The 22,715-nt window shown below is 40.4% G+C and overlaps 1 protein-coding gene and 1 long non-coding RNA gene across 2 annotated transcripts in view; both read right to left on the bottom strand.

The window, feature by feature from the left end:
- Positions 1–22,715, bottom strand: part of RNF150 (ring finger protein 150) — a gene marked incomplete at its 5' end in the record, with an annotated part of 117,807 nt that overhangs the window by 64,957 nt on the left and 30,135 nt on the right. The window lies entirely within an intron of this gene.
- LOC108446325 lies at positions 19,232–22,709 on the bottom strand. Its single transcript, XR_001861486.1, has 2 exons — positions 20,963–22,709; positions 19,232–20,870 (listed from the first exon to the last, which is right to left on the bottom strand). It is a non-coding gene; the product is annotated as an uncharacterized LOC108446325 (long non-coding RNA).

Raw genomic sequence — 22,715 nt, 5'->3', positions numbered from 1 at the left:
GCCCCGCCCGGCTGGGAGCGGAACTGCACCCAAGGGGAAAGGGCCTGCGGCCGAGAGAGGCTGGCACTGGCTTCTGGTTCTGCTTGCTGCTGCTGCTGCTGTTGTTGTTGTTTGCCTTGTTATACATGTACAAACTAGTAAAAAACTGTTACTCCTTTTTCCATATCTGTGCCTGAAAGTCCCGTAATTTCAAAGTTGTAATAATTTGCAGGTAAGAGGGTCATATTTTCCATTTCAAGGGAAGTTCCCACCTTCCTTGGCAGGCACCTGTCTTTCAAACCAGGACAATGATACAGATTTTGTTTTTAATGCAAAGTTACTGCATTATGTACACTTTTAACAATAACGCTGCTATCTGCATGCTTGGGTGTTTATATCTCTGTGTCATGACCTTTGGTCTTCCCTGCTAATTTTTCTGATTCTGGCTTTAAAGCAGTTAAACATCAGTTTCCTGATTCTTGTAGATGTTTTGGGGTTCCTGCTATCACGGGCAAAACCTCTAAGTGCCACTTGCTTGCATTAATGTCAAGTTTGAATAAATTTTTCACTTCTCTTTGTGTTTGTGTTCATCCAGTCTTGAAGCAATTCATAGGCAAGGGTTCAGCAAGGTTAGTGTTATTTAAGACATTAAATGAAGGAACTTCAGAAATAAAAGAGGGAAATACCAAAGACTTTAGAGGAATTTAGTCAAAAAGCAACACACTTTATGTGACAGTTCAATTAAGTAACATTTCCCTGGAAGGTGAGGCTGGCAGTCTCAAAGATTGGCACATTAAAAGTCAACACATATGCCAAAAATATTCTTTCTGACACTTAAACCTGGACAGTCACTTCCAGAAGGCAAATGAGAAAGAACAAAAAAAGGACCCAAAATTGAATGAAATTCTTCTCTTATCCAGGATTTTGGTGGTGATTTTTTAAATGCTTTTTCTGCAAAGATACAGACAAAGTATCTATCAAGAAAGATTTCAGGTTTGTTAGTGCATTCCTTTAGGTATTTTTTCCCTCCTGCAGAGGACAAGCACTTTGGTCTATAAAGTTCTGTCTGGTTACCAACAATGCAAGGTTCAGTCCCATGCATACAGCACAGCCATTTCAGACAGTATTTATCCCATCTACAAACAAAATGCACCTAGCTTAATAAAAGGTGGGCCTTTTAAAGAATCCTGCAGCATTGTGGAAAACATTTAAGTCAGTACAGAAAGGGCAGAGTGAGTAAGAGCATTCAGGTTTATAAAGATGCAAACCAAACCTTTGTGCCCCGTAACAAAAGTTGCTTTACTGTGAAGAATAGAGCACTGGCCTTTTTAAGGTCCCTTCTAACGCTATTTTGACACGATTCCCTCAGTTATTAGTTTGTAGCACTTACATGCTACATCATGGTGGTTCCTAAAAATATTTAGTAGAAATTTACATGCAAAAGAAGAAGAAAAAATGGTTCTGAAAAGCCCCGTTGAAATAACGCTTGAGACGTTGCTGTGGATCAGTTGTTTCTGAGCTTCATCTCAAAATATGGCAATCTAAATGTTGTAAGAAAGATAAGAAAAAACCCACAGAAAAATTAAACCTAACACTTTGAACATGGGATGCCTCAGGCTCTTCCTACAGTCAAAAAAGGATGAGAAATTCATCCTGTGCAGATGCCTTGCTCTCTACAACAATAGATGGAGCTTACCCACCTCCTTCAGACTAGTAGTCTCATTTTCAGGTAACTTGTGTTAAAAAAAGCCAGGATGAATGCCTTCCAAAGCAATCCACCCACTGCCATTGGACAAATCTGTGGGAGACCAAAGAACTCTATTCCACACTCTGAAGGCTGCCCCAAACCACAAAGCTGTTCATCTCAGTTTAATCTCAGTTGAAAAGTGGTTGGAGAAAGCCCGCAGGGGAATAATGGCCACACAAACCAACACCTATTTGTTTACAAGAAGCGAGAGAAAAGTCAAGAATGGAATACTTTTTTTACTATCCATAATCAGAGATCATAGCAGAAGCACACATTGTTAAAAAGACAGGCTTTGCCAAGGATCCAAAAGGGAGGTCACTAGGCAATTACTACAGTGGGCTGCACTGACCTAGAGGTTTGAAACCTGTCACTCCATGATATTCTCATTCCCCATGTGTGAGGGATTAGCCATCCAGAAACACGGAAAAAAACAGCATGCAAAAATAAAAGGTTCTCTTCAGTCTGATTTCTTCAGACTTCATTTTAGTAGGAAATACTGTTTGCAGCTTTCGCATCAGTTCTCCCATGTCAGGCAGATTAAACAATACAAAACAGAGCACACAAAGACAAACAAAAGCTGGCTTCCATCTAGCCTCAGAGAAACTGCAGTCATTGTCATTCCAAGGCAGAGAGTCCTGCTGCTGACAGGAACATGCAGCCTATGCAAGCTGGTGCTAGTTTGACCAAGAGTGCTACTCAAAATGCTAAAGGGCAGTAGGGCCCTTCAGGGAAAGTGAGCAGTTCAGCTACCCCACTGAAGATAGACATCAGTGGCTTTTGCTGGGATGGCAATTCCCATTTCAGATTTCCCAAAAAAAGAAAGTAGCATCCGGGCTAAGTGATGCAAAGTGACTTCCATGGATCAATGGCAACACTCTTTTTCAACTTTGAGCAAAGTTTAGTTCACCCAAGCTTTCATTACAACGTCAAGTTTTTAGAGATCACCATAGTGTCAAGACCTCATGAAAAAGATTACCACAGAAGGAACTAAAGCTCTCATATCACTGAGTTATCTGCAACGCTGGCTGAAAATGAGGCAAATGCTGCCAGGTTGTATAAACTGGTGTACTAGTTTGAAAGCAAACCAGTGAGAGATCCCAAGTCAGAATTAAAATTTAATAGGAAAATTAAAATAAATGCAATAGTACAGAAACCCTGACAGAGTCAGAGTACAACATGACACCCTGTTGGTCAGGGTGATGGTAGCAGTCTGATTAAATGGTGGCTGCAGTCCTCCTGAAGTGGTGGATGTGGTTCTGTTGAAGCGGTGATCCTGTAGAAGGATCTGGTCTTCCTCTGAGGGTCCAGTGGTGGTTACGTAGCTCTTGTCCTCTGGGAACCCAGTAGATAAGAGCTGCCTGTGGTGTTTCAAACTTCAGATGATATCCAGGTAGGAATGCTTGGTTGCTCCCCCTGGGCGGAATGGAATGATGTAACTTTATGGGTCAGGCAGTGAGGCTTGATAGCCCATTAACAGAAGATGTCACTCAGGAGGGAGTTATCAGGGATGTGTCATGGAAAAGACAGAGAACACTGCCCCACCTGGTTTTAACAGATGGTGACAGAATACATACTTTTGGTTACATCTTACATTGTAACCTAAGACAATTGGTAATGGCTTCAGTAGTTACCAACCCATAATACTGCTGGAAAGTAGCAAGCAGAGATGTTCAGTTTAGAAATTCCTGTATCATTACCCCTGACTGGGAAAGCAAATCCCCAAAAGTTTCAAAGGTTTGATAAAATTTTCATGCATTTTAAGAGAAAAAGACAACTGTATTGCTCTAATCTGCTTAACCACAGTGGTATTATCAACTCCTCTCACCAAGAAACATTTCAGTGTTAAAACCCGTTTTTTATTTGGCTGCAAATATCTGTATGCATTAAATAGATGTCTGGATTACAGCAAATGCTGCCCTTTTTCGTCTCCTTGTTTATTAAACTGCTCAGCAGTTCATGTACATTACGTGAACTCTTCCTGGGGGACTTAGTTTTGAATTATACATGACACTTCACATTTCTAGTCAATAATACAATGCTTTTCATTTTTCAGTAGTTGCTTCATTCATTAACTCCCTGCAACCAAGTTGTTTACATTAAAAAGTATAATTTCTGCTCTTGCTATCTTGTATTTTCACAAAATTCATTTCTGCTCTTGCTATTCTATATTTTCATAGAATGACAGAATTATCAAGGTTGGAAAAAACCTCTGAGATCATCAAATACAATTGTTTCCTCATTTTTAGAAAGAAAGAGTTGGTAAAATTAAACTGTAGCTGTCAAAAGTCACCACTTAAACAAACCTGTTACATAAGCAAATAGTATGTATTTTCATACTCATGACAGGCACGCAGCTAATCTTCAAAATGTCTTTGCTTGGCATACAGTATTAGTCAAATGCTCTGAAGGCAAAACCTTGCTGGTTTTATTGGAGTTTCACAAGCCTACTTAGAAGGTACTGGCCCAAAGGAGTCAGAAACTGATCCAAAAGAGGCAGAAACCTGGAACTGTAATGACTTTTGTATCATGTGTCTTGGGCCAAGGCAGACTGACCCTGGGCTACAAAATTAAATAAAATTGGTGCCTGAACCACATGGAGTCCAAGGGGTGCTTAGTTTTGGTGGTGCTTCAGAGCTGCTTGCTGAATAGGAGGGCTGGGATTGAACACCCTGTGGCACAGGACAAGATGTCTCTCCACATCAAATCCCCCAGAATGGGATGAGGGAGGAATGGGATGCTGACTTAGAAACAGACTGACTGACCATGATAATCAAAGAAGACTAAAAAGGTTACAGTTACAACAGGACTAAGGGACAGGAGTCTAGCTGTACATAGGGCAGACCCAAAGAATAACATTGGAAAAGAGCAAACTCAGAGCAAACAGATGAACAGATGATTCAAGAACCCGGGCTGCCCCAGACATGGTTGCTTGCCATCCTTTGGAAATGGAATGGAGAGGACCACCACCTATGATGACACTCTGAGGTTTATCCACGACCCTTCTAGCTATTTGTCTAGAAGCTAAAATTCCACCTGTATTGATGCAGTAGCCCAAAGAGACTCTCTTCTGACTATGGCATCTTCCAGATTACACACAGCCCTGCCATGCCATTTATACACTCTCCATGGACAGAAATATCCAGGTAGCAATAACATGGGTATATAATGAGACAGGATGCTTCCCCACAGTTGTTAGTTCAAGTTTAGCAAGTCCAGCTAAGCAAACACAACATTCCCAAAAGATATACACAAACTATGACCCTGTGACTTCACACTGAGGTTTCTTGTTATCATAGAATTATTTAGGTTGGAAAAGACTTTTGAGTCCAACCATTTAACCAGCACTACCAAGTCCAAGACTAAACCATGGCTCTAAGTGCCACATCTACACATCGTCTGAATACCTTCAGGGAGAATACACAGATTTTAAAATCTCTTACTCCTACCCTCATTGCATGACAGCTAGACATATACCAGAGACACTCACATCTGAGCTTACAGGAACAGGTAAAAACCCCATATTGCATCAAGACACAGAATTGAAAAGTGAGTTTCCTTTTTTTTTCTACATCATTCAACCTGTTTGGAAGCAAGCTGTGGAGGAGCTTTGAGCTGAAGGCACAGGGTTGTCTAGTTCATGTCTTGTCCCATACTCTATTATTAGTTCAGCCCTGTCTGTACTGGGTGAAATCTCGTATCTGTGATGTCAAAATATGTTCTTACATCATTTTCACAGAGTAAAGCAAAATGCAGTCCTGAAAAGGCAAGATTATCTGTAGTTTTAGTGCCTGTTACAAGCCTTTGACTGTTTCTCAGCACCCCCATCGCACTCACTGCAACTTGTGAGAACATTTTCTTGATTTCATTAGGCTTTCACCTCCTAGCAAATGCAGCGTGCTAGCCAGCGTAATTTGTTTTCCCCTGCGAAGAGGCTTTGTGAAAGCTGGAGCTGCAGAGTCTGGATTCACCCTGCACGAACACACTGCAGTAATCTATACAAATAAAGCACTCAGGGTCTGCACCAGGGTGCCCTTGGGATGTGCTCTTTGGCTGTGGCAGTAATGTGGATAAGAGACAGCAAAGCCTCTGAGCAGCACGTGCAAGACACAGATTCATTCACTCTAATTAGACTTATGTCTTCCCTGCCCCCCTGTATGTCAGGAAAAGTGAGGAAGATGGACACAAGAGGCTTCACCACTCAGACCTGCAACCTACCAAGTACTATATAAACTGGAACTCAGGAGCCATAGCAAGATCTACTGGACTTAACCAAAACAAGAAAAGACAGTGCAATAAATGCACCCCCATTCCCATCTGTCCTCTAGGTGAAAAGGAAACAGTCTTGCTACATATGGATGGTTCCCACACATACACTGAGAAATAATAATAATCTGTCTATAAACAAAGGAGGCTAACAGTAGCATAGATTGATTTCAGCTCATTTCAGGACTATTCTGTATGTTCTGAAAAGAAAATAGGTGATGGGACTGTGAGCTTAACCACCCAGGGTCTGGTCAGTATTAAAAAGTGATGAAAAATGTAATCACATTTTGTAATCACACCACAGAAGCTGGTCAAGGGAGACTGATGGAGAAACTATGGCTCTACTTTTTTTCCATAAGGGAAGTTGAGGAGAAAAGCTAATGTGATGAATATGTTGGCTGTTAATGCCAAGTTCCATAGGCAACAGCCTGAAATTTAATCCTACGAATCACTAAAAGGAAAATGTTTGGTTGAAACAGCTTGCTCTCAGAAGAGCTCCCCCCTCCTGCCCCGAGTCTGCTCCTGAACAAGCTGCTGTTGTTCAGCACATCAACAACACAGATTAACTGTTAGATAATCTGATTTGAGGGGGGAAGCTCCCCACTAGCCAAGCCACACTCTCCTAAAAGCACAGGGTATAAAGAGTCACAAATATTAATAGCACAGTCTGGTCTTTCTTTTGTCTTTGCACAGAGTTTGGAAGCATTTCTTCTCCAGTCAAAAAAGGCAAAGGATTTCATGTGGTGACAGCCTACTCTCTGCTTAAAATGCCCACACAGAGCATTGAAGCTGCTGAGATAAGATACTATTCTAGAACTATAAGCAATGCATATTATGAAAACCTGCCTTTAAAATGACAAATAAACATCATCTAACAACACTTTACTTTTAAATGCATAAAATTTCATGTATGTTTTTTATGTTCCTAAGCAGAGAGTTAAACCCCCATAGTATGTCTTCTTTTTCTTTTGCTTCCAGCAGCTTTTAATTAGTCAGGCCTATTCTCCTCTATCCTGGCAGTGATCCTTTTCAAATGGTTTTATTTCTTGCTGTCAAGTCCATGTAAATGGCTGTTGCTGAATTAGAGAGATCCGCTTTTCTCCACCCAAAGAACTGATTTAAATCATAAAGCACTTACCAGGAAAGAAGCAGGCAGTGAGAAACAGCAGCTGCTGCTTTTTTGAGCAGCTGGACAGCAACAAGCTGACAACATCACAGCAATATTTGGGAATTTTTCAAAATCAGGACCTGTGTATCCTCTGTATAATTTTTTCACATTTACACAGGTTCTAAGAATTTACTTTGTCTGGGCTTCAAAACTGAACCATTATTCTGTGCGACTTTAAGTATTTTGCAAGTATTATACACTACACTAAGGTAAGTAAAGTACATTGCTCACTGCAAAGAGGAAAGGAGATGTGCACATACGTACTATGAGATACCTGGTTCTGAAAGTCACAACCCAGCCTTAATACTTGCTGGAACTTTCCCAAACATCTAGGACAGCCTTGGACGAACCTGGTCCTTAGGGACTGTGCAGACAAGGGATTTTCACTCTGTAAGCCTGTTTAGTACCTTGAGGGCAAAGGCATGGCTTAGCACAGGTACCTCACCAATCACTGCACCATGGCAGATTAGAGGAGCAATGCGATGGCTGGCCTGGGAAGGGTTATCTGAGGCCTATATTCTGCAAATTTCTTTGCCAGACACAGACTGATTTGTAGAGCACCTCCTTCCTGAGCTCACTTCCCTGCAGAGGCGTTAAATCCATCCAAAGCTAAAAAAGTATCAATCCAGACACTACATTGCCAGTGCACTCTGCTGCCTTTGTTTAGGCTGCAATGTTATGCTGGAGGGCATGGAAGCATCTCAGAATTGCTGAAATTATGAAGAACTGACAAATTCTGACAAAAAGAATTAAACAACTATGTTGTTTAATACAGAGCAATAGTTACAAGAAGAATTTTTAAGTGCAGCCTAAGGGACTGATTTAGTGCGTATGTATAGGGCCACTGGATCACAGCTGAATAACAGCACTGACATCCTGTTGTGTGCATGATGTGCCTAGATGTGTCAAATAAAACGGAGCTGCAGGAAAAGTGATCTTCAAGTTACAGTACAAACAAGCACCCATCACAATGTTGTCCATGCAACACATTTGTGGAGAGGGGAGAACAGGTGCACATTTGGCACTCATTAAGAGTTAGTGCCTGCAATCAGGATCCTTGACCATTAATCCCAGAAATTTCCATTTGTGAAAGATGTTCAGTCATTTGGCCAGATGTTTCTTACACAGCCTTTAAAAGAAACTGCCCTATGTCTGTATCATAAATATTTGACTGCCTTAGTCACTTAACAATGGAAATTTATTTAGCCAACAGCTTGCTAATAAAAAACCAAACATACAGCTTCTCTGGATGTTTTGGTTCTTTGCCACACACAGACTACAGGCAACATAGAATGAAACAGTACAGTTCCAGATTTTTTTTTTAGTAGGGAAGTAATGAAATTTATACTGTCATAAAACCAACTCTGAAATCACAAAAACATTCTCTTGAGTTCTAGCTTAACTTGGGTAAATGACTTTCTGTGCAATGCTTTTAGTGATATAGAAATGTACACTTGCAATTATGTCCGGCTACTAAATAACTCTTTAAAAATTAACCACCACCCTGCCCAGAGTAGCACATATGTTTTTTCTAACGATGCCAATAACAATTTTGACCAACCAAAGAAAAAGATTCAGAAGTGGAAGCAATGATTATACTAAATGAAAAAAAATCTCTAATAATGCTTCTCAGAGTTCAAAAATTGGAGAGACTCACTTCCAGTGTCAAAAGAAAAACAAACCAGATCCTATTCTTCTTGGAATGAAAATGCCTTAACTCCAATGGAAACAGTCAAATTCCACGTGTGAGCTTTTCTTCCACTGCTGTTTAACTAGCAGGAGCCTAGCTGAGTTCTTCATAAACTTATAGCTTAGTTCATGGCTGCAAAGTACCTCCATGGTTCCTGCACTTTTGCACCAATATGGATTCTGAGCCAAATGCTTGAGTCTGAACACAATCAGCCTCTGAGGATTAAGTCTTTATCTAAGCAGGAAGGGGAGATACCACCTACAAGGACAAATTTCCAGAGATTCCTCTAAACTGATTTTAAAAGCTAGTCCAAAAGAGTCATTATTATGATTAAATGTCTCCTGTAGTCAAGATGTTCTTACATAATTTTAGACAAATCTGTAGACCTCCAAAATTTTAGCTGGGGCTGTAGTCCAGCCTCTTCTCACTCAAGAAACATTTTTATGCTAATTTCAGTCTAAGCTGGGAGAAATCCTTTGCGAACTGCTGCCATGGCACATACCATGCCTCAGGCACAAGGCCTCAGACATTCTGCATTTGAGGATCCATTGCCATTACCAAAAAGATCAAGTTGCCAATGTGTGTATGTGTGTGGTCATCACATTCTAGAGTAGTTTTTCTTCAAAACATCAGCATGCACCTTCTCAGATACCTCAAATCTGGTTAAACTACATATAAACTATTTATCAAGTGATTACCCAGCCAAAGCACCCACACTGAAATCAGGACCACCATAGATAGAAAACCTGCCATCCTTCTCTCTTCTAAGCTAGAGATTTATGAGAGTGGTGAGGCAATGGAAGAGGTTGCCCAGAGAAGCTGTGGATGCCCCATCCCTGGAATTGTTCAAGGCCAGGTTCAATGGGGCTTTGAGAAACCTGGTCTAGTGGAAGGTGTACCTGCCCATGGCAGAGGGGCTGGAACTCAATGATCTCTGAAGGTCCCTTCCAACCTAACCCATTCTATGGCTCTACGATTCTATATAAAAGTTACCTTTCCTTAACCTTTTCAGCACTGAGACTCCTTGTAGGTAACTGACAAAGGGAGATTCAAAACCTAATATCAAAGAACCATGTCCCAGTTAATGAGTATTTAGGCAAAGTGTTTAAGTTCCTCACTCTCAGGGCCTTGGTTCGACAGAACAGAAAATTGGGGGCCATCTATTCAGCTTCTCAACCTAACCCTTCAGATTGCTTCTCCTGCCTGAACACTCTAATAGGACAAAGGAGGTAATTAGACTGCAAGCAGCTGGACTGACAAAGGATTGGGACCGCACCTTGTACAAAATGCTTTAGGTTTTCGTCTTTTGTGAATCACTTTGTAATGCATTTCAAGAAAGCAAATGCATGAAGCAGGACAAAGAAACCCCAGAAGTTGTTCCTTCTGTGCCCACGACTACCACACAGAAGTTTGACATCAATAAATGAAGTTATGGTAAAATCAGGAAATGGAAGGCTGTCAGTAGACCTGTTTCCCATAACTACATTGGTATTCGGTGAAGTTTTCAATTTGAATAGCCTGTACTAAACTAGACAGTCTAATTATTCTTTCTCATAACAAACAGTTTTCAAGAAAGAGCCTTGGATGTAGGACGAAAATACCAGATGGATCATCTTCCATTTAAACCATAATGTTGCAGCTAAAGAAAGCATAAGGGTGTCATTCAAATTTTGTGCCCTGTATTCTATGCTCCAGGAGAAACCTGACTGAATGAATAACTACTGAGAATGAGGCAGTAAAATATGATTTTTTTTATGACTAACAAGAATGAATTTGTCCTACCTTTGTGTTTCTCTGCTATGCTATTACTGAGTAATGGAAGATAGTTCTGTACACATTTATTATCCCAGATTTACTGAACAACAGAAATCAGCTTTCTAATGTCCAGTAAACAATGAACAAAGAAAACTTTTAATTCTCATTTCTCTGCCTACTTTCATCTCACCATCCTGTTATTAGTAAGATGGACTTAAAAAGCCAGTTCTCCCTCTTGGGACAAAGCACAAACCAAACATTCTGTACCATCCAGGATTTTTTTCTGTAGTTCATTTATAAACCAAGTCTTACTGCATCCATAAAGGAATACAGAAGAAAAAAAAGCATCATTTTGTGGGCATTATTACAATGACAGGAAGCAACCTCTAATCCAGCTACTGGTACACATGGTATACATGCAGCCAATTACCTTAGATCAGCTTACATTATATTAGAATCACATTCTATAGTAATGTAAAATATAGGTATATTTTAGTAAAACCAACATTTTTTTTCTCCTAAGCAGATTTCAAGTATTAGTATATTTACTTCTCTTTGATGTGTATTCTCATTCTGCATTTAGACATGAGTAACTGTGTTACGGCTCATCTCATAAAATTGTTTAGAACTTTTATCATCATCATCATTGTAGTGTTTTTTCTGAGAACAGTATTATTTCTTCTCTAACTAAAAAGCAGCTAAAATATAGGAGCAGAAACAACTGGTGTGAGGATTCATGGACCTGATGACAGATCATACAACTAAAAAGTTACTCCCTGTAGAATGAGTTATCCATGTAAGTACAGAATGAAAAAAAAATCAACATTTAATTTCTATAAAAAATATTAATATAATATTGGTGGAAAATGTAAAAATTAAATTTTCTGCAAAAATTTTTATGAAATGTTTTTCCATTTCCATACATCTTCCTTTCCAAATTTGATGTATACTGCTTTTTCATGTAAAAAAAGCCTGAAATCAAAATCTTTTCCATTTCTAGATTAACAGAACATTCGTTCACCTCTTCTCAATCATTTAGCCTTCAGTATAAGATGCAGCAAAACATGGCCTTTTAACATCAGCTCAGATGGGGCTTTTCAGAGTGCACGACACACAAACAAGGAGTGGATCCAAAGAAAACTACTATGGGAACTGTACAACTGATTCTAATGACAAAGATCACTAATCACAATGAACACATATTGTGAACAATATTAAATATACGAAGTAATATTCTAATGGTTCATCACATTATGCTCTAATGACAGAAGATCTCTCCTGAATCTTGAGTGTAGTAACTGAAATACTCAGAAAAGATGGAGCAAACAGAACTCATAAGATGAGAAAGAGAAGGTTTTTATTGTAAAATTACACGCAGAAAGAAATAACTTTCTGCACTGTCTAGAACCAAGTCCTGTGCCAATAATTTTACACCAGTGGAATTCAAGAGCAACAGGACTCCTTCTCAGATACTAAAAATTTTCTTCATGATCATCTTGAATAATAGTTAAGAGCCATAAAATTGAAGAGGCCAAATGTATCATTTATGAGCTGAGAGGATTTCACAGGGTTTTTTTCTCTGTTAGAAATAAATTTCTCCATGCCTTTATTTTAATTTCTGAAGCACATTAGAGAAAAAAAAAAAAGAAAGCAGGGTGGTAAAAGTTGACAATTGCCTAAACATCACATGTGAATCTTGCATCAAGACAAAAACCTTACTATTTATTTTATTTTTATTTAGGAATTTTCTTCCACAATAGCTCTATATACTTAAAGAAGTCATGCTACCATCACACATATTTTAAAACAAGAGAGAGAAAATCTTCAAACTCTTTTAAATCCTTTTTTTTCCCCTCCATATTTCCTGACTTCCCAGTTTTAACAAGGTCTTAGAACCATTAGTATAATCTGTGACACAACCAAGCATGAAGTTTCAAATTCTCCATCATCAAGCAAGCTCTTCTGAAATTAATGCTGGATGAGAAGTGTTGTACCAGGAGGACCACAGAGAGATTTTAAGTATGCAGAGTTATTGTCTTTCTATTACTCGCTATCCATTACATCATTAACTATTACAGGTTTCTACAAGCAAGCACCACAAAGCAAGGAATAAAAAAAAAAAAAAAAGACAAGGGAATAAATCAAGGGAAAAGAAAACTGTAAGTTGGCAAAGGTGAAAAACCTAGCTTCTGTTCACAGAATCGTCCCTTTTCAATTCAAAACATGAGGGTTAAGATGGAATACTTATTACAGGTAGCTGTGTTTTTGAAGTCAGTGGATCCTTCACTTAAACACATCTGGATCTTCAAGGATCAAATATATCTCGGTTCGAAAGACAGGTGTCTACTAAGGAAGGCAGAAAAGCCTCCCTTGGAATGGCAGATGCGACCCCCTTTCCCTCTGATTTATTATAATTTTGAAATCAAGGGGGCTTTTAGGCAAAGATGTGGGAAATAGGAATAACAGTTCTTTACTATTATATATATATAACCAGTCAAACAAACAACAATAACTATGGCAGTAACAGCAAACAATCACAAACCCAGTCCCAGCCTTCTTGGCTGTCAGGCCCTTTCCCCTCGGGTGCAGTTCCGCTCGCAGCCGGCAGGGGCGCTGGCGGCTCCCGGTGAGCAGGGCAGGTACGATGGTTCCCCCGCGGCTGCAGGGGGCGCTCCGGAGCGAGCTCGGGGAGCACGCGGCACTGGTGCCCTGGGATCGCGGTGGCGGGCCGGACCCTCAGGAACAGCAGGCTGGAACGGCAGGCTGGAAGGGCAGGGACAAGCACAAATCCGGGGTGGCAGATGAGATGTATCCAAACGGGGAACCCCCCAGAGGTCTGGGCAGGCAGGGTGAGCAGGGCTACAACGTAGCAAAGGCTCGAAGCAACAATAGGGGCCCGGCCATGGCCCGGCTCCCAGCGGGGCAGGGAAGGTGGGCTGGGGATCCTGGGGTTTCTCCGGCAGAAGGAAAAGCAGCTGATGAAAAACAGCCTCCCTCTCCGGCGTTCAGGGACTGACTGTCCGCACACCCAGATGAAAAAAAAGAATAGCCAGATGCATCCCACCCCATAGCCACCTCTTTTGTTTTTCGTAAGTACCCAGCAATTTGTCCCCCTAGTAACATGTATGGGGAAAATTCCTTTAAGAGAAAAAAAAACAAACCAGGAGAGCTCCTAAAACCCCAACAACATATTATATATTCCACAGTGCCTTTTCAGAGACCCAGATGTAGGTATCACTTCAGCACTTTTTTACTGAAAAGCAGCACAAAATGAAAATCTCAGGGAATTCAGGTACTCTTCCATGCTTTGTCTTCTGAGACTTTTGGATGAATAATTCATTAATGGGTGAGTGAAAGAAAAGAGGGAAAAGGTACAAGAGCTTTCTCCTATCATGTACAAAGTGTAAAAGACTGAGTTTTCAGAATAAAACCTGCTCCTCTAAGTACATGCATATTCATAACAGCACAGAGGGAAAAGACAATGAACAGTACAGGTGGTATCTTATATTTCTGTGGGAATTCTGTAACAAGCATAGCTAATCTTAAGACCTTGAATCATACTGTGGAAATATAATGAAAATCTTAAATGTACCCAGAAATTAATGTATTGGGCTCGATTAACTTCTCATAAACATAACTGAAAAACCTGACTGTGATGGGGGCTCTGATTTGGGCTGGAAACCTCACAGAAGCACTTAGAAAGTTGGTAGCTTTGCCTCTCCCTACTGACTTTGCTATGTGCCTGTCCCTCCCACCCGCAAATGTCACTACAAAGCAGACTGGAAAACACACAGCTCTCCAAGTCTTTCCTGAAACAAAACCCCACCTGTTCGGGATCCTGCTGCAGAAGCTGCACATCCTCACACCTTGCTGAAGCTCTGGGTCGCCACAAAGCACTCAACAACTGTGGGATGTTCCCAGTGTGGCATGCTCCAGCAACGTCTTAAAAGAGTGGGGGTGCTAGGCTTGTCCAAAGGCAGCGGTGAGACTGAGGAGAAGCTATCCCTCTTTTTTCCAGAAACAAGTCCTCATATAAAAATGATCTGAATATCAAGCAGAAGTACTAAGGGAAAGAGAGGAGGAAGGAAAAGTAAGTAACTCTGCATGAACCTCACATTTCCTTGTTTCTAGACCTCATAGCTTTTTTGGGGAATAAAAAACAAAAAAAGCCTTAACAAAAAAAAAAGTGGGAACTTAAAATGATTACACTTCCAAGTTTCACACAGAAAAGTGACAAAGAGGAAACCTACAGCACTTTATGGTCTCATTTGGAAAAACTGACAGGTTGGAAAAACAGGTTAGAAAGAAGAACTTAACTGATGGAAATTTGAATGATGAGGGTTGGAGGCCTGCAATGAAATATGTGAGGATGAACTACATTAGTGTAGGTAAAAAGAGTACTTTGAAATACAACAAAATTCATAGCAGAGGAATGCAGTACTCATGGTGGGTAAGGGAGAGGAACATTAAAAATATGGTTTTCAACTTTTCTCCTTTTACTTTCTGACACAGTTGCAGTCATTCTCCGGGCATAAGCAATGCTACATAAGAAGAGTCATTAAGAACAGCAGTCTTACTCATATTTAATTAAAATTGTATCTCTTACATTTTTTTCTTTATTTAAAGAAATTTAACTACACAGGAACCAGAGCTCTCAATATATTATAAGGAGGATTAATTAACATCACTACTTCTTCCATTTTGGGAGATTATTCAACACAAAAATTCAGAGGACAACTGTAAGTTTTGGCCTCTGTAACACTGATAGTAGTTTCTTAAAAAGTCCCCTAATAGCAGCTTCCCTTAGCAGTGCTGATGGTGAAAAAGGGCTTCTGTAAAGCACTGAAATGAAAGTTCAAAACAATAAGAAAACAGCATATTTTTAAAAACTGAACAAAACCCCCAACATATTAACTAGGAAAAAAAAAAAAAAAAAAGGAAAGCAAAACGAAAATTTATGCCACTGGCAGTGGAAATGGAGAGCTCAATATTTAATTAACCTGCTTTCATACCTGGCTATCATTTGTATTCATTGTTTGTTTGTTTGTTTGTTTTCTTTCCTATGGTTAATTACAACATGAACCAGGCATGTCTTTCTTCTAGCAGGTGGATCTCTCCCTCTTCCTTCCAGCTCAGGACAATGTTGGTAAAGATTCACATGAAAAAACTCTTAGTATATAGGATATGTTGATAAATGAAAGAATAACATTATAACAAATTTAAGGAAATAGTTTTCTTTTTTAAAAGTTATTACATTAAGTAGATCGAGATTTTTATATCACATATGTCACTGACACACAAATATTAGACACCATCTAATATACCTTTTTGTCAAGAAATAACAGCACTCAACAATATCAAAGCTATCCTTGAAAGGAAGATTTAAAACTCAGTCATAGTGCCCTTATATTCCCAGACAGTATTTCCGATATTATATTTTTCCTGTGATCTCAGTAAGTTTTGTGATACAGCTATTTATGGACCATGACTGCATGCAGATTTAATGTGTTAAGCAATCAATCTTATTAACTGCAGAAGTTTTAATCCACCTTTCTTAAGGCAAAGTCTTAATTATCCTTAAGCCATGGTACTTTGCTAATAACAGCCTTTATCACACCTGTTCCAGGTATGTAATTGTGTCCTGTCAACTTTGCCATTCAGAGCTAAGAAAAGAAAGACAACGACCCCTGGACCTTGTACAGGCATATACTGCACTGTCAGCTAAAATGTCTGATATTTTTTACTTGAAGACATTATTTTGTAGTTGATGCTGCAACTAAAAACTATGAAAGAGGTAAAGGAGACGCTAAGGGATATGGCAGTGCTAAAAAGGAAATTCCGGTTTAGAAGAAACACAGCTTAAACAATATAATCAACTGTTATCTTTCTTTACCAAGTTAAAAATAACAATCCAAATGTACTGACCACATGTTACTGGCTAAGATCTGAGCTCTTGATAACTCATTAAGAATAATAGTGAGTACTTCACTGCGTAACTTGGAGCCAGCTCCAAGCTTAGACAGATCAGGCAGATGTCGGAGACAGCTTTAGGTCAGGGCAGGACAGAGCCCAGCCAGCTGCTGGTGCAGTGCCAGGACTCGGAGCACGTAGCTCTGCAGCCACTGTAGAGACACAGTCCTGCAAACCATTCTCTCCAGGCTCCCCATCTTTTGGTTTTCCCCTGCTCCCTCCTTGCCCCCTTCTTTGGAGGACCCGTGCCCAGGCTAGGCTGCCACAGAGTGCAGGTTTGCCCAGCAGTGGTGCTTGGCTCAGCTCTATCCTGAGCAGCATTCCCAGCCAGCTCCTGGCCACCAGGCTGACTCACTCCCAAGTCAGTCTGTCTACAGCCAGATTTTTAAATGCATGAACTTTTTGTTTAAATTCATAAAACTGGCATTCCTCCGTGGCTTATTCAGATACTGCTTCCCGCTGCAGCACACAAAGGCCACATTTCTTCCCATTTGGTTTTAAGTCTGGCCTAGTTAGTGATATCATTGCTAATGACTCTCCAGTCACGGTTCTGCTGCATATATTTTCTTTACCCTTATTTTTGGGCTTCCTACTTCCTCGAAAATATCTCCTCATGCCAAGACCAATCTACTTCAAAACAATTGCGAACCATCAATTTGGTTCATATTAGTCACCTGCAGTATTGACAAATAAGTGAGTTTGCAGACTGTGAACCCTTTGGAGAGGAATTTTGTCAAGTCCAACCTACAGAACATCAATGTATTTTATACATTAAAGGATCTATGGAAAGACAAATCCAGCCTGAACTACTTTTCTGCTACAGCAGGAGGAAGTTGCTAATGTGATTTTCTGTCAAGAAGCACATGCCAGTGTATAAAAACCAGGCTCTTATATTTTAAGTTTCTTTAATTACCTGCCTGCTCAAAGGACCTACACTCATTATATGCCTCATTCACATCTCCCTTATCATGTGCTCTGGCTGTTCTTCTGCTGTCTAACGCTCCTGGCATTTTTTCCAATAGTCTCCCAAGACACTTCCTCCTGCCAACAAATTCAATGGCCTGAAGAGAGGTGTGCTGTGCCACTTTCTGCTCCTCAGAGTACGTGAGGAACCTGCTCAGGTTGTATCCTGCAGATACAATGCAGGACCTCTGGGAGCCCAGGGTATGCTACAATGCCTACAAGGGTACTGGAAATCTCTGTTTAAGTGACTGAATCCCGCTCCCAAAGTCAGGTTTTTTTTTGCTCTGGACAGCAGACACGTATGATACCCTGGTGGCATGCTTCCCATTTGAGGTTGTGTGCATAAATCACATGTTTTCTGGCAATATCATGTCCTTTAAATGGTTTGTCACCTGTTTTTTCAAGGTGCCTTTTCAAAGCTATGGAATCATACCTCCAGTAAAGGTTTAAATGCCAGCTTTGATGCATAAATTCTCTCTGAGGCAGAGCAGAAGAGCGGATCCTTTTGGTTCAGTGAACAGATGCTGTCCCATCTCATTGGGATCTCTTTTGCGGGTACATATTGCACAATCATGTGTAACTCTGGGATATGCATCTGGAACTTCTGGTCTGTATCTTTCGTCTCCTTCATGCTTTTATCTAAAGCATACCAATAGCAAAACACTTTTAATTATTCTAAACTTACCTATTAAAACGCAGCATTTCCAGATTTGAAGCCTCCTCATTTCTACTTGAGAACGTATTACCACACAAATATACAGGGATTAAAGAGACAGAATGCAAGGAAACAGCAGTATGTTGGAGTCTTGCTATTAATTATTATTCTCTTAAGGAGTACAGAAAAAAACTCATCAAAATGTGCCCGTCAGTGTTAAGCCCTGGGACTGTGGTGGAGATGTGGAATGGGGGTCAGAGACAGCCACTCATCAGCAGGCTCCTGCAACACCAGTGTCTTCAGCAAAAGCAGCAACTCCAAGAAAAGAAATACTGCTCTGTGGGATTCTTTTTAGGGGACAAGAAATGGAAAGATGGAAATAGCGGCAAAGGAGGAGACAGAAAGCCTCAGAATCTCTCATCTTTATGCCCCTCTAAAAGAAAACCATGGAGCTCTGGAACTTGGAGATTTCTCAATATGTGTGTGGACGCATGAGGAGGGAGCAAAGTTACAAGGACAGCTCAAAGACATGAGAAGAATTCAGACAGAAAATTAAAAGAGAGCAAGGAAAAAAAAATCTGATAATCTTCAAATGAAACAAAGCAGTAAAATCAATTTTCACCCCGAGTCATCTCCCTGGTCCCAGGTAATGCAATATTCAGCTTAGACTCAGTTATTTTTCAAAACAGCAGTACTTCGGTGTGAACAGCAAGACAACCTGATTCTTCCAGTCACACACCCATCAGCCTCATCCTTTTTCCTGACCTTCACGGGATTCATCAGCACATCAATCTGCCCACCAGATCACTTTCTGCTTAAGCACAAGAGTATGATTAATAAGCAAAGGTAGGGTCAATGAGAACTCAGTCACAAAAGCAATCAGGAAAATACATCTAAATAAATGTGACTGCTGTGGGAGAGGTGAATTGTTGTGTGCACTACATGACTCTAATCTTCCGTTTGTACCAACTCCCACCACCATGTTCCCCTAGATGGGAACGCAAAAAGCGTGGCCCAGAAACCAGTCAGACACAAGGAGTGTTACCTAGAAGGGCTGTGTTTTATTTCCAAAAGGCTGCAGGCATGCTCCTCATAGAGCTATATATGTGAACAATATTACACAAGGAACAGAGACCAAATTCTGGGACTGAGACTCACCTCATTAGTGGAGCTATATATCAAAGCACAGAAAAAGCAGTTTCATAGACAAGCACATCAATTATATAATTATCCTGCTGGCACCAGTTCAGCCTCTTCTGCTTCTACTGCATTTATATTCAGTTTATGTAAAAATTTTCTGCACACATATTGCTTATTTTTCAATGCATTTCTTATTCATAATTGCTGTTTGCTTTACATTTGTTAGCTCCTGCACTCACTTGCCCTTGACCTTTTTGTTATTTAAAATAAACAACAAACAACAAATCCCACAAAAAGAAACACTTGCAGAGTGTTTAAAGGAGAAACATCTATTCAAGGAAGAGAGAAAACTACCACATATGCAAAGCAGTGTGGTGACAAATATATGAAATGATTAAGTATTCATATTCTGTCCTGTAACTCCCTTTGCATTTAGCTTTTGAAGAAGGGAAGCAAAACAGAAAGGTGATCACTCCTAACAAGGAATAAAAATGAAACAAACCCAGCTTTTGCACACAGATTTTTCTCATCAAGTCCTTTTCTTCCATTAGCTTTGACACATCACTCCTGAACATGCACATCTCAAAGACTCCAGGCACAGGACACGAAGCCTCTCCCTGGTGTTCAGATTTAGGGAACAGTGATGAACCGGCATCTTTCTTCTCTGCCCCTTCATTCCCACTACACTGCATCTGAGCAGATCATTCTTTCAGTTGCTGTTTTTCAGGCAGTGTTTCCCCATGATGCTTTTTTCTGGCAGAGGCAGTGGTCATTTCATCTAAGCGCCAGGAAAACGAACCAGCAAGTTAGGCAAAAATGTGAGTGCAGCTGGCAGAGCAGCAGAAAAAGCAGGCTCATGGCATGCTGTCTGGAAGACAGTCCTCACAGCTTATGCTACTGTCATATTTAGATTACTGATGCATTTTATTTTCTAAACAAGCTAAAATCCCTCCCTTCTTCCCCTCTTGCTCATACACATACAGATGCTCCCATCACACAAATCTCTGTCTCACTATGTACAATTCAGCCACAGCTCACTACAAGCTGATCAAGTTATCTTTGACACTGAAATAGGAATTCAATCTGAAACAGGCTTTCAGAGAAAGGAAGAGTATTGTTATACCTGACCAATCAATCTTTGCTTGTTAAGCAGTACCAAATAATCTCTCTTTAATTCCATCAACTCAGATTAAACCCTCACTCAACGTAAATGCCTTTCCAAGAAATATGTAACATCTTTTTTGACCACAGTCATCTTCATCACAATTTAGAATTCAGACTTGGTTAGAAATACTTTATCTACTTTCAGAACAGTAGAAAAGTAAAACCCAAAAAAAAGATTGTCAAAGGATACCTACTGAAACATTCCAGTAACCCTACTATTGAACTGCTGAATAGACAATGAAATTCAAACATTTCCCAACAGCACAAACACAGAGACAAACCACAGCCAGTATCTGAGTCTATTGTCGCAGTTGCACATCACAGTCTGCCAGGAAAGCCTCCTGATTGCACCAGAAGCTCTGTGGAAGTCTGTGAGCTGTGACATGAAAACAGAGGTCCAGGATGAGAGATACCACTTCACCAACATAATCTAAATTGTATTTTTGGACTCAAAATCTGGGTACTTACCAGAACTACAGCCTGAAATGTCTTGTTCTCTGCGCATCCTCCTGAAGTACTAAGTTCCCATGAGCTATGCAGCACTCAGGACTTCCAACGGATCCACATGCAGCACATTTCCCACTAATAGAGATAATGGAGTGACTTTTTTTTTTTTTAAACTTGAGTGTTAATAAATAAAAGTATGTGTCTGATTTTCCACCCAGTTATCACCACTGGCAACTGTACACTCCCTACTTGCAGCTGGGGAGCGTGTGGAGTACAACTCCAAGTAAGGAATACTGGCTATCCTGAGAACAATCTCCTTGATTTTTGTTGCTTCGTGAGCTTCTGATTACAGGTTGCTGCTGCACTACTGAAACTCTTCAGAGAAATTATCAAAGTGCAAAATTAATCCATTGAGCATATTGAGGATCCAACACTGCAATCAGACAAATTACCCACCAGTTAAAACCTGACAGCATGCCTTCCATGTTTATATGGAACACGCTAGATCATTTACTTCTATATATCCAGTTTAATAATGTTTAAAGGGTGTTACAAAACCAGATTATTAATACACCAAAACCAATTATTCCTGACCATCAATACATCTCTTGTCCAAGTTCTCATCTCATCTGTGTCTGGTCCTGCTGATAATCTTTTCCATATTCATCCTTAATATTACGAAGTATATCTCACGAGGAAGCTCAGTCTTAAGTTTATCCCTCTGGGGGCTTGCGATAACTCAGGCACTTTACATGTTACTCAAATCCTCAGTATGCAACAGAAAGTACTCTGAAAATGGAACGAAGTTATTCCACTGGAAACTCTCCAAAAAGAGATCAGTAAGTATTGGGAAGCTCTTGGTATTCGCTCCACTGGGAAGGGAATGCAGGTCAATTCATTACAACTGCTATGATCTGACAAGTGCTCTTGGTACCCAGGCCTCCATACAAACAAGCCTTGCTGCATCTTAAATAACGGCTCTCACAGACAGAATAGGCACTGCACATTCCATGGACCTGCTAAAGCATATTTGGTCAATATTAAAGAGAAGGGACAACGCAAGGACTCAAACAATCCATGACTTGGTGATTACAGAAACTTTTCCAATAATGACATGCACCTAGTCAAGTTCATTTTCCAGCTTTCTATCCCCATTCTGGTCTACTGTTAACTGCACTCTCTTTTTTTTTTTTTTTTTAAACTTAAGTAAACATAACCATCGTTTATCTGCTATCATCAACTCTTGTTGATATATTTTTTTAGACGCTTCTGCAATGACAGAGGAAGAAAGTGAGTTTTGCTTATTTATAGGTATCTGCATTCACCTCTGAGTAGGTGTTGGAGGTTAGGATTTGTTCCTTTTTTTAATTTTCTTTCTCTTAGAGAATTTTTCTCCCATTTGTTGCCTAAGAGACCGGAACAACGAATATTTAAGAGAGACAAATGATGTGGCCAAGATGGGGGGAGGTGGTGCACCTGGCTGCAGTCTCTTAGATGGGAGGCTTTCTCTTGGGAAAGGCTGTTTGCTCATAAGAACAGCCACTGTACTGGGACCTTTTCAACACCTGACCTCACTGGGAAGGACCCTCACCATCTGCTTGGCCTCAGGGGAAAATCCAGGACCCCGACCCCCTGCAGAGGGAATGTCTCCTGGTCGCTTGCAGGAGCCCGGCTGCTGCTGCCCAGCCCTGCTGTTTCTGCTGCTGCTTCGGGCATTTTGCTACACTTTAAGCTGACATCCCATGTCCCCCCGATCCCCGTGGCTCCTGACACG

This window comes from Corvus brachyrhynchos, unplaced genomic scaffold, assembly GCF_000691975.1.
Source record: "Corvus brachyrhynchos isolate BGI_N302 unplaced genomic scaffold, ASM69197v1 scaffold444, whole genome shotgun sequence".
Lineage (NCBI taxonomy): Eukaryota > Metazoa > Chordata > Aves > Passeriformes > Corvidae > Corvus > Corvus brachyrhynchos.
Note: the sequence above shows the minus strand (reverse complement) of the source record. Positions and strands in the feature narration are given on the sequence as shown.